This window comes from Myotis lucifugus, unplaced genomic scaffold (genome assembly GCF_000147115.1).
Source record: "Myotis lucifugus unplaced genomic scaffold, Myoluc2.0 scaffold_408, whole genome shotgun sequence".
Taxonomy (NCBI): domain Eukaryota; kingdom Metazoa; phylum Chordata; class Mammalia; order Chiroptera; family Vespertilionidae; genus Myotis; species Myotis lucifugus.
The window spans coordinates 407,184-420,017 of NW_005871456.1; the positions used below are offsets into that span (position 1 = coordinate 407,184).

General features: G+C 48.6%; 1 protein-coding gene and 1 long non-coding RNA gene across 2 annotated transcripts in view; one reads left to right on the top strand and one right to left on the bottom strand.

The window, feature by feature from the left end:
* LOC102440849 lies at positions 1-12,356 on the bottom strand. The gene is made up of 4 exons (XR_001351051.2): positions 12,212-12,356; positions 6,291-6,481; positions 4,686-4,852; positions 1-102 (listed from the first exon to the last, which is right to left on the bottom strand). It is a non-coding gene; the product is annotated as an uncharacterized LOC102440849 (long non-coding RNA).
* Positions 11,272-12,834, top strand: part of HIGD1A (HIG1 hypoxia inducible domain family member 1A) — a 10,059-nt gene continuing 8,496 nt past the window's right edge. The window contains exon 1 of the mRNA XM_014467651.2: positions 11,272-11,368. The gene's annotated coding sequence lies outside the window, so the exon portion shown is untranslated. The remainder of the gene's footprint in view (positions 11,369-12,834) is intronic.

Consider the following 12,834-nt stretch of genomic DNA (forward strand, 5'->3'; position numbering starts at 1 on the left):
AGCCAGCCAGACATCTGGGAAGGCAAACAGCAGCAGCAGCTGGCCATCCCCTCAGGTACCCAGCAAAGAAGACAACATCGTGGAGAGCTTTGGAAGCTGCTGCTGTTAAAAACAAACAAACAAACAAACAAAAAACCAATTTAATCCTACAAGCAGTTAATTTAGCTTATTTTGTAAGATTAACTTGACCTTGGTCATACCTCTGAAACATCATGAGCAAAACTTGAGCTGTTTCCCAAGGTAGAAAGAGGTAACCATTGGTCAATGCCCTATCATTTAAGAAAATCCTAGTATTACAGCCAGTCACTGTGAAGAGGAAAGAGTCACTGCCTTCTCACTGTGTAAGCGGCTTTATAACACGCCCTGAGCTCCATTCCATGCTTTGGCTTGTGTGCTCCCAGTTTGCAAACTGTCTTTCTGGTGTGTGCACAGTGATCTTGCTTGCACTCATTACTGCTCAGTGGCTCAATGGTTTCCCTCTGGCTATTTATGACTCTCTGACAGTGTTCACAGCTGAGCCAGGGAGTGGGTGGAAGGCGTGGACAGGCTGAGCTTCCTGCTTGCTGCAGCCAACTTCATCCTTCAAATTATTTTCTTTTCAACACTTTCAAAGTCTTGGAAACTGAAACGCCTACTGCCAATCAACAGTCTAGAACTGGAAGCCTTGCCTGACACTCCCTTCACCTTCCCACCCCATCTGTCCATCCGGGAGGCCCTCCCCCAGGGTCTGTCTAGGGCCCAGGGTGCCTGACGCCTCCACTCCTACCCTCGACCCCCAGCCAGTTGGCTGACTGCACTCCCCTTCCAAATCTAGATGTTTCCCTCTCTTCACCAGACAATTTTGTAGTTTTATTAAGTTGCTTACTGCATTTGAGGGTATATCAAACATATACCCTTCAAAGTGCCAGAACAGTATAACGAACTCCTCTGCATCCATCATCCGCTTCAACAATATCAACTAGTGACCCATCTTTATCGCCTACACTTCCATCCACCTACCCCTTCCTATACTATTTTGAAGCAAATACCAGGCATCATATCATGTGATCTGTAAATATCTGAGTATGTGCCTTTAAATGATATTAACTTTGACCATGGTCACACCTAAAAAAGTTAACACTGATCCCTTAATATGATCAAATAGCCAGTCACTGGCCTCATCCATTTTTTCCTTAAGTTTGTTTGAATCAGCATCCAAATGAGGTCCACACACTGTGAGTGGTTGCTGTATTTTTTAAACCTTTGAAACTCTACAGGTTTCCTCTCACCTCCATCCTTTGCTTTTCCTCACAACTTACTGAAGAAACTGGTTGGTCACCCTGCATGTAAAGTTCCCCACAGCCTGGGTGTGCTGAACGCATCCTCGGCGGGTTTAACACGCCTCTCTGCACTCTATTTCATGGAAGTTGGAAGTCTGATCAGATTCAGGTTTGATGCTTCGTGGGTAGAGCTGTTCATGCACCTGGAGGCACAGACTGCCTGGTCGTTGCTCTTCTTGTGGAGGTGCGTGGGGTCGATGCCCAGATCCATTCACTCTTCGCCGGTTGTACAATGGTGGCTGGCTTACTTTTGACCACTTATGGTCTCCTCCTGTAGACTCTTGCTCACCACTGACCTAGCTCTTGCATCTTCTGCCTAACTACTGGCATTTCTTGACACTTGGCCACTAGACTCTGTCAAGGCCGCCAGGTACCAGATAGGGCTGGAGACAGCACAAATTCCACCTGAAACCTCCCAGTCAGGGAGCTGTTCTTGGGGGCTGCGATGCTCGCTCCGTGGCCATCACAGTGTGCATCCTGACTCCTACAGATACATTTAATAAAATAAATGTAGTTCAGTGTCAGCTGAGATCACAGAATGGGATGGGCTTACCTCTGGCAGGGAATCACCTCCCTACAATTCTCCACCCACTCACAGCTCACCCCCCACAGCTGTCCCCTGACCCTGCAGCTCCAGGTGTGGGACTCAGCGCGGTCACTACTTTGTCTCCTGAAAAGCACTCACATGACTCATTGGTGAGTGTGACAGATATTCCTAAGGTTGGGGACAATGGGGGGGTTTCAGGTTGCCGTGTGCCTGGGCCCCTCTCATTCTTCCTCTGTCCGTCCTCGTCCTCTGCTTCTCCTCCCCGCCCACTCCCCTCATTACGGTGAAGGTCAGCTCAGTGACGTGGCTGCGATGTCAGACCATCTGCCCCAGGTCTCCCCCAGCAGCACAGAAGACCTGGCCGAGGCTCTGAAACACTGCCCTTCCCTGTCCGCCTTCCCACCCAGCTCCTCTGGATAGAAGGGAACAAGGTGGAGGTACAGATTTCTCCCCTTTACAACTACATTTTTGTGCCAATGGGTCCCTTGGGCGGTGTAGCAAAGCCCTGGATTCCATCTCAGAACAACGTTTTTAACCCATAAAACAAAATATGTTTAAAAACAAATTATAGCCCAGAATTGGAAATAACCCAAATGTCCTTCAGTGAGCAAATGATTGAACAAGTTGAGTACGTGCCTACCATGGAACGTTACTCAAGAACAAAAGGAACAAACCGTTATCTACACAAGAATTTGGACAGCCCTCCAGGGAAGTATACAGAATGAAAAACAGCCAATCTCAAAAGGTTACATACTTTTGAAAGTATGTGGACCTCAAAAGGTCACAGATCCCATGTTTTGACATTCTTGAAACTACAAAATTATAGATATGGAGAACAGATTAGTAAATGACAGGGCTGAGGGAGGGGAGGGGGAGTGTCTGGCTATAAAAGGGTGATTGCATGAGGGATCCTTGCGGTGATGGAACTGTCCTGGTGATCACACAAATCTACACGTGTGACAAAATCGTATCAAACTAAATACACACGCACATATGTACACCAATGAGTGCAGAGCCAACCTGCAGATGCCCCATGGATTGTGCCCATGTGAGTTTCCTGATGTGGTGATGTGCTGTAGTTTCACAAGATGATGCCATTGGGGGAAACCGGGGGAAGTTACATAGGGAACCTTAAGGGAATTTTAAAACAAAAAGTTTAAAATGTATTCTGAAATAGTTATTTTTAAACACCTTTATGTTACAGTAATACATGCATTCCATTATTAACACATGTAGAAGACCTAGTGACAGATCTTACAGCTACCCTGACAATAATGAGTGTCAATGATATTTCAAGATACCTGCGACAGGTCCTGCTAATACTGCTGTCTTTTGTTGCCTACATCCATAATCGAAGGAGATGCCAATTTTGCCAATGAAAATAAAAATGTAAACTTTCTTCCTATCCACACTCAGAGTTCCCTGAACTATATCATTGATCCCCAAGTTAAGAACCCTTGCCTTGTTTAAAATGGCAACTTTTGCTCGGCTGGTGTGGCTCAGTACTTGAGCATTGACCTATGAAACAGGAGGTCACAGTTTGATTCTGGTCAGCGCACATGCTGGGATTGCAGGCTCAATTTCTAGTAGGGAGCATGCAGGAGGCAGCCGATCAATGATTCTCTCTCAATCTCTCCCTCTCCCTTCCTCTCTGAAATCAATAAGAAAATATATTTCTAAAAAAATATATATATACACACACACACACTTAAAAAAATTAAATGGCAATTTCCCCTCCTCTGTTACACAAGCTATGATGAACACAAAAGGCAAAAAGTAGAGGGAACATCTGTGTAAGAGACAGTGGTCACATCACACTGGTAATGGAGGGGGGGGGGGCGGTGCGGGGAGGCATTTTTTTGAAATGTTAATTGATGTTTCCCTGTATTGACCATCCCTCCACTCAAACAGCCTGACCTCAGGAATGCTTCTCAAATGCTATTCTGTTCTGAGAACAGGAGCTTGGTGCACTGGATTTATAAGCATGACTTTTTCTGCCTGGGAAAGCTCTGTCTAAGTTAAAGCAGTTGACGTATGTAAAGAGAAATGTTTGAGATGAAGCAGTCCAGCGTGTAAATATTTATGAGTACCCTCCCTGTCCAATCCCTAGACCCCGTCATTTCCCAGTGTAGGAACAATAACAAAATGGGGTTCCTGTATAGAACACTAGCAGATTACTATCTTGTCCTATCTATTTTAACTTCCACGAAAATGGGCAACCCACAGTTTCCAGATCCCTCCTTCCTTCCCCTGCTCACCAGATCCGGCATCTTAGTGCACAATTGGAGGAAGGAGCGTGATAGAATAAAACATGCGAGGCATGCCCCCGGGTTTTCCTATTTATTAGCTTTAGGAGCCATCCACTGGGTCTGAGTTGTTAAGCTTTTTCTCTGGGTAGTATACAGCGACCCCTACTGGAAGGCAGATGCCATCACAGAAGAACTCCCAAAAATGCATTCTTCCCCAGGAAAAGATAGGCTCACATCTAAACTCAGACTAATGTTCTCATTTCATGGGAAAACTTTTTCAACATGTGTATAAGTTACAAACCACACATTCTTCCAACCTCCAAAGCTCTGGTGAGCTAGAAGCAACACTATGGCACTAAGCAAAATCAAATAAAACTTTGCAACAAGCAAGTTTTACACGGCCTAAAACCTTTCCAAAGATCAAGATGAACACTAATGCTGCAATTCCACAACCCACCAGATGTTGGAACTCAGGCCACATCAACATCATTCTGGCTGGTACTCCACTAGTGTCACTTCAACCACGAGCTTTCTTACTTGTCTGTTACTATCTCATTGTCAAGTACTCACGTCCTGGATTCCTTTGCAGCCCGGGCCATCCTAGACGACATACAACACACAGGTTCCAGCAGGGTACAGGGTCTATGACAAGCCATTTCAACCAAGAACCCAGATGGAAAGAGCCCTGAGATGTTCCCTTGAGCATCTCCATGACTCTGTGGGGCTCTAGACCATCCCTGGAAGATACAAGGTGACAAGCCACAATTACATAAATGCCAATAGCAAACAAGGTAAGTCAGGAGACAATTCACAGAGACCACCAAAGCCCTTGACCTCGGGTGATAACGTACCTTTGGAATGTCAGAGTAATCTCCTTTTCCAGACGCCTCAGGGCACAACCTCCCACCAAAGCACCAACCCCTCAATGTTATCCTGGTGCCCACATACCAGTGAGATGGGCCAGACACATCCTGGAGCCCTCCTGTGGTCCCTCCCTGGCCCCGATCATGCACTGGTGGGGTCCCTCAGCCTGGCCTGCGCCCTCTCACAATTTGGGACCCCTCAGGGGATGTCGGAGAGTCAGATCCTACAGGCCGCTCCCCTTGGGAGGGCACCAAACACAGGGCTCACAAGTGCTGCTGTGGTGGTGTGAGCCTCTCCCGATCGGGACTGATTGGGCGCGAGCCTGCAGAAGGCACAGTGGGGCCGGAATGAGCGGAAGTGGCAGGTAGGAGCTGCAGGTGGCGTTGGACTGTGGGTTTTGGCCCGATCCTCGAAGGCCACCCTGAGGGACCCCACCTGTGCATGAATTCGTGCACCAGGCCTCTAGTATCAATAAAGCTACAGAATTAAGTCCAATATTTTTTATGCAATTTCTTTTTTTTAAACTGTCCCCCAAAGTGTCACTCGCATTAAGTATGTGTCAAACCATGATTTAGAGCTGCACTGTCCCATACAATAGCCACTAGCCATACATGGCCATTGAGCCCTTAAAATGTGACTAGTATGAATTGAGACGTGCTGCGTTTTCAGCATCATGGCCCATGAAAGGACAGTGAGGAGACAGTAACCACAATGGTTTGAAAAAGGAAAGTTTAATATAAAGAATTAGTAACTATTTAAAGGGAACTACTATGAGGAAATAAAAGCGAACTCTAAAGAATACCCTCTGACAGAGGGAAAGTACTCAAAGAAGGAAATAGCTTGGGATGGGAGGGAGCCCCTCCCTAAAGCTGGGACACAGGTCTCTTAGGGTGTGACTGCCACCACTGGATGACAGGGAAGTTCACTGGGTCATCTGGGCCAGAGCTGGTACACAGTCAGAAGCTGAGGCTGGCAGGCAGAATACTATGGGCCTTGCCTGGCAAGCAAGAGTCCCCTACAACTGGGGTTCTTAGTAGGCAGAGGCTATGGTTGGACACCACCTGCTCACATGGATGAAATGTGCCCTCTAGCACCCCCTACTGACAACAATTGAGCCTGCTGGCAATGAAGAAATGTTCTAATATCACAAGAAAAGTAATGAAGGGTGGATTTGGAATAAGGAGGCGTTAAGTGACAACTGGCACACCCCCTCTAAAGGTTGAAGGCCTGATATTGTGCTATCAGGGTTGTTGTTGTTTTTTTACAGGAACATAAAAAACTTCCCCAAAAGAAGTTTACCAACATACTTACTGAGGTTTTCCAACTTCTCCTGGGGGGCAATTAAGGATTTAGCCTTTTACTTTTTAGGCCTCATTTTCTCATAGATCTCTGACTCAGTGTGGCCATGATGAGGGTTTTCTTTATTCTTCCTTGAACATTTCAGGAAATTATGGTTCCAGGATCAATCTCTGGAGTTTTGGGTTCTTTCTGGTACACAAATCCTAAATTAAACAGAAGGACCAAAATGTTTAAAATTAACTGACTCAGGGGAAGTTGTAGTTCCTTTCCTGACCCAGACAGGAACATCCGTGGAACATTTATCCGGTCTAAAGAGAACTAGAGAACATCTGATTTTGAGGGGTCTGAGAAGGAAGGGGTGCAAGAGAGGCCAGACAGTTAAACAGGTTTAGTTTATGATGCCTGCCTGAAGCAACAAAGACTTTCTGAAAAGAAAACCAGCCCAGGGGCAGAACTTAGATATGGCATCACCAGGCGTGGAAGGCGAGGGAGGAGGACACAAAAGGAAGACATTACGGGATCTCACCAGGTGGGCACTTATCCATTCACCCTACATTACATCTCTGCTCTTCTGGGAGTCTGGTTGCTCCATATCTTGACTATGCCAAATTGTTGGGGGAGGGGGATACAGACAAAATCTAAAAGCAACATTTTGGTAAGGCTGGCGTGGCTCCGTGGTTGAGCATCGACCTATGACCCAGGAGAGGTCACCAGGGAGGGCACATGCCCAAGTTGCAGTCTTGGTCCCCAGTGTGGGACGTGCAGAAGGCAGCCAATCAATGATTCTCTCTCATCGTTGATGTTTCTATCTCCGTCTCCCTCTCCCTCCCTCTCTGAAATCAATAAAAATATTTTTAAAAAATAAAAGCAAGATTTTGTTACTTGTAGGGACTGCATTGTAGAAGTAGAGGAGTGCTCATCAGCCAGAGGTCAGAGATCAACACCTCCAACCCTTTATATGTAGAAATTACACACTTCCTTTGATACATGGATACAACCTAAGTCTCCCTCCACGATGGCCTTGTGGTCATCAGAGGAGAGTCATTGAGACATTCAGTCCTCATCACATTCATCAGGGGAGAGATATATAGACCTAGTTGTAAGTTAATAAACTTCAAAAAAGCTATTTAAAAGGGGTGCTACAAAGAAAACATTTAAAGCGGTCCCAGTATTTGTTTAATAAAATATTAAGAGATCTATGAAAGGGTCACAGAATTTGTTATTTCGGAGTTTACATTTAAAAAAAGATGACCTAAACCCGGCTTTCTCTTGAGAATACGGCCATGGAAGACAAACCTCTGCCCCCAAACTCCTCCTGCCTCTCCCTACGTTCCCTGGGGCACTTCACAGTTGAGGGACAACCCCTTCAAGTTTCTGCCATGTCCCATTCTGTGTCCCTTTTGCCTTAGTTGGTACAATGGGGAGAAGACTCAGAGAGGAAAGCCTTGTTGGTAGAGGACAGAGTGCAAGGGGTTGGTAGCCAAGAGGCCCTTCTAATCCCAACTCTGAAATCAGCATGCTGTGGGAATAAGGGCAAGTCCCTTCTCCTCTCTGGACCCCAGGGTCCCTACCTATCAAGTTGGAGCTATTTCAACTCCACGGCCCTCTCAGAGAAGTCAGAGGATGAGAGAACTGACAAAACTAGAATTTGGGGAAAGGTGAAGAGAATGAGCTGCATAAGCCCGTGGCCTGATCTCCTGGTATTAACCCTGGGGAGGGTGACTCACCTGGCCCACCCAGAACTGCCCATCACTCCTGGTCCACCACTCCCTTTTTCTCCCCTGACCTGGTAAGTCACGTAGGTGGATTGCCTTAGTCATCCACTCAATAGGGCTACTGCCTAGAGTACAAAGACTTGTTTGCACCTAGTGAGCTAATCTTCCTGTTTGAAAACTCTAAGTCTGACACACCTATGTGGACATATGGGCAGCAATTTCCCTGTGCCTTGCCGCTACCAAAGCCCGGGTTTACAGCCTTCTCAATATGTCCTCTGCATTGATCAAATAGTGTATTTTACATATTCCAAACTCTGTGGCCCTCTGACTGACCGTTATCTCCTTTCCCCTTCTCTCCATCCAAAGCTCACCCACACTTCCACCCTGCTTAAGGGACAGACGGGCGATCTCCTCTGTCCCTTCTCTCATTGGCCAGTATCAGATGGCTTGATGCTCCCCTCTCCTGGGAATGCTTTGCCCGATAGTATTCTGACTGGGACAGGAAAAAACAGCCAACCTGCTCTGTAGAGTGGCTGTACCATTTTACATTCCCACCACTAATGTATGAACAATCACTTCTCCACATCTTTGCAGTGTTTGATAATGTCACTATTTTTAAAATATATTTTTGTTGATTTCAGAGAGGAAGGGAGAGGGAGAGAGAGAGAGAAATATCAATGAGAGAAAAATCACTGAAAGGCTGACTCTTCCAAGTTCCATACTGGGGATTGAGCCCGAAACCTGGGCACGTACCCTAACAGGGAATTGAACCGTGACCTCCTGGTTCATAGGTTGACACTCAACCACTGAGCCATGCCAGCCAGACCATTTGGATATTTATAACATCATTCAAGGGACCATACAAAATTATCAACTTAAATTCTCTCTCATCATTGATGTTTCTCTCTCTCCCTTCCTCTCTGAAATCAATAAAAATATTTCTTTAAAGAAAAAAGTATCAACTTAAAAACTAGCATGCTATATTTGGTTAAACATTTAATTAACTCACCCCTCATGCCTTTTGGCAGGGCTGTTTGGATAGCTAGCTGCATGTGGTTCTGCTTGTTTCTGGCTTAAGATACTTGCAGGTAAGGGGAGGCCGTGGACAGCTCACTCACTACAGCCCAGGGATCACAAGGATTCCAGATCCCAGCTAAATGTAAGAGCAAATGAACAAAAGGTGGTCTTTTTAAGTTATTGATAAACTGCCCTTAAGCAACAGCCAATCCAGAATTTACAATCTGGACAATACACTTAACACCTCTCGCTGCCAGTGAGTTCTCTCTGATCAGCCACACTGTGCTAGGTAACAGGCTTGCTTTTAAATATATATCCTATATAATAAAAAGGCAATATGCAAATTGACCAAATGGCAGAACGACCGGAATGCCCATGGCCCCTCCCCCTGGCAGGCCTTGCCCTGAGTGGGCCCACCCACCCTGATCCGGGGCAGAGTCCTGGCCAACAAACCACCCGTGGACCCTCGCCCCGGCCAGCCGGTCCCCGATGGCTCCCATCAGGCGGGCCGGCTGGACCCCACTACTGCACAAATTCGTGCACCGGACCTCTAGTATGTATATATATATTTCAGAGAGGAAGAGAGAGGGAGAGATAGAAACATCAATGATGAAAGAGAATCATTGATTGGCTGCTTCCTGCTTGTCCCCTACTGGGGATCGACCCCACAGGGGCATGTGCCCTGACAGGGAATCGAACCATGACCTCCTGGTTCATAGGTCAATACTCAATCACTGAGCCACATCAGCCCAACACTAGCTCACTTTTTTAGTGGTTACTTAACACTCACCATTTAAAAAGCTTTCCTTGCCCTTATAAAGCAAAATGGCCGGACTCTGATGGCTAGCACTTGACTGCTGATTCAGAGTGAACTTGGGTCAGGCAGAAAAACCTTTCTTTTCTGGTTTTCCCACAACAGGGCAGGCAGGTTCCAGTCCTTAGGCAAAAGCATCAGCACAGAGGAGGAGTCCCTCAGGGCCACCACATGGAGTGAAGTGACTCTTTGTATAATCCATTTTTCTCCCAGAGGTATTCAAGTGATTTTTCCACCCATTATTTTGTGCTTACTGTGACGGGATCGAATTCAGATGTCAGCCACCTTTATGAGCCTCGATTCATTAAGCCATCGAGACAAACAGATGGTGCTTTGCACTCAGTATGAGGGCAAAGTGACTTGGAGAGCCCAGAGATCAGTCAATAAAAGCCTATTTGCAGTGCCATTGAGTATGGCAGGGCCTCCCAGAAGAGGCACTCATTCTGGGCGAATTAGCGGACTGTAAAAATAGCCCTGAGTCGTTGTTGGGAGAGACAGAGTGGGAGAAAGCAGAAAGGCAATCAGTATCCATGGCAGTGAGTGGAGCAGGGAGGGGGGTTCTTTACAGAAGTGTGTAAATAGTGGGAATCAAGAGACTCTATTGACATTTATAGATAGATATTATCGATATTTACAGATATAGATATACATGTGATAGGCAATCAGTCATGAGCTGAGCAAGGACCACGGGCCAAGTACACAAACGCACGAGGGCCAAAAAGCCCCAGAATAGGGGCAAAACTGGGAAAACAAAAACCTAGACCCTAGGGCAGCGGTTCTCAACCTGTGGGTCGCGACCCTTTGGGGGTCGAATGACCCTTTCACAGGGGTCGCCTAAGACCATCGGAAAACACATATATAATTACATATTGTTTTGTGATTCATCACTATGCTTTAATTATGTTCAATTTGTAACAATGAAAATACATCCTGCATATCAGGTATTTACATTAGGATTCATAACACTAGCAAAATTACAGTTATGAAGTAGCAGCGAAAATAATTTGATGGCTGGTGGTCACCACAACATGAGGAACTGTATTAAAGGGTCGCGGCATTAGGAAGGTTGAGAACCACTGCCCTAGGGGGAAAGCTTTCCTTCCCTAGCAAATGGCTGGTCCTGTGGTTTGGCCCCCCTGAGCTCTCACACCGCGGGCCACCCGGCTCAGACAAAACCGACCTTGAGGCGGCCGGGCTCCGCACACCCGGCCCCGCCTGTCCCCGGGGGAACGGGCGAGAGTAACGGGAAGTGCCCTCAGACTGGGAGTCGTAGGCCGCAGCACCACGCAAACCCCACAAGGGAGCGCTCACCTATGACGAGATCCCCGCGCGAGAGCAGGGGACTTCGCCCCTACGGCGCGCCAGCCAATCGGGAACCCGCTCCGGGAGGCCCCACCCACCGCGCACACGCACGCAAACACCGGCCGCTTCCGACCTTCTGATTGGCTGGAACCGGCTGTAGGCGGGACGGGGAGAAGCCGGCTCGACGGCGCGCGCGGGCGGGGCAGAAGCCGGCGAGAGTGTGAGCGGTCGTGTTGCGTTTGGTGAGTGAAGTGTGGAGGGGTCCTGGGAGCGGGGACGCCCGATTTTGAGCGGGAGGCGGTGGGATCATGCTTGGCTGTGCCGAGAGCACCTTGAGGGGGTTGGGGGCCACGAGGCTGGGAGTGGGGCGAGGCCGGGGGTAATGGGGGCGAGGAATAGTTGGGGGCTCAGGCGGGACCGCGTGGTTCAGGGAGTTTGGGGGGTGGGTGGGGTCCAAACACAAGGCCTGACGCCCTGTCGGGTGAGGAGAGACGGAGCCAGCGCGGAGGTGAGGCAGACGTTTGTGCAGTGCATGGTGGCCGGGAGGGAGGACTCTCGGATGGGACCGTCAGGAGTGACCCGCGGAGGGGCTGGGCCCGGAGCGGGGCCGAGCGGCGGGTGAGGACTGATCGGGAGGCCGAGCGCTCGGGCCATGGAGTCCTGACAAGGTCACGGGGAGAACGAGGGCGAGGAAGGTGAGTAGGTGGAGAGGAGGGCGTAAAAGCCCACGACCTTCCGGTCCGCGCCTCCTCCTCTCCCGGACCCGGTGTGCCCTCCCGCCCTCCGCGACCCTCGCCGGCCCTCGGGAGGGGACGAGGCCTCAGACCGGGTTTAAAGCATCTGGGACGGAATTGGCACCTCTTCCGGTTAGAGATTACAAAACACAGCCTGCGTTTGGAAGGGAGCAGCCGAGATGATTCGGCAGTGCTACTCGCCCTTCTCTCTTCATTGCCGGAGCAGCCCCCCGGCCCCCGCCCTCCCCCCCTCCCCCGGTACTAATCCTGCCAAAGGCTCTTGGGAGCGGGACCGGTTTGAATGGAAAGCTGTGAGTGAGGGATCGGAGTACCGGGCCCGGCGTGACGAACCTGTTTGAGTCCCGTGTACCAGGGCTGCGCCTAACTCCGTGCACCAGTCACTGGAGGGGGAGGGAGCTTCTGCAAATGCACTCTCCTGGGTCCTCACCCCCTGGACTCAGAGTCCTCAGGGTGGGGCCCTGGCAGCCATTTTTCGACAAGCTGGCAGGTGACCGATGCAAAATCAGAAACGGAGGTGATTGTTGTTAGATGCCGTTCTTGAGGCCCGAGTGGCCGCTGTGGAGGTCCGGCAGCCCAGCCTGTTGCGTCACCGGAGGCTGGGCAGCTCCTCTCCCCTTGCGCCAGACTCGTCCAGGTTCCTGTGCATTTGCAAAGGTCTTCAGGGGGAGTGGTGTCTTGCTCAGCCGACAGTGTTTCGTGTTTGTTAGACAGGCTTTGAGTATCTGGTTGCTAGCGCCTCTTTTTCACACCTGTTCGACTTTCTGTGGGCAATCGGTGGCAGTTGCTGTGTGTGGATGAGGAAATGATGAGGGGAATCTAGGAGTGCTAGTGGAAAGTACATCTTTTCAAATCACAATTGTGAAATTGTCAGATGAGAAGCTGGGGAAGAAGGTTCCATTTAATGTTAGGTATAATATATATATATATATATATATATATATATATATATATAT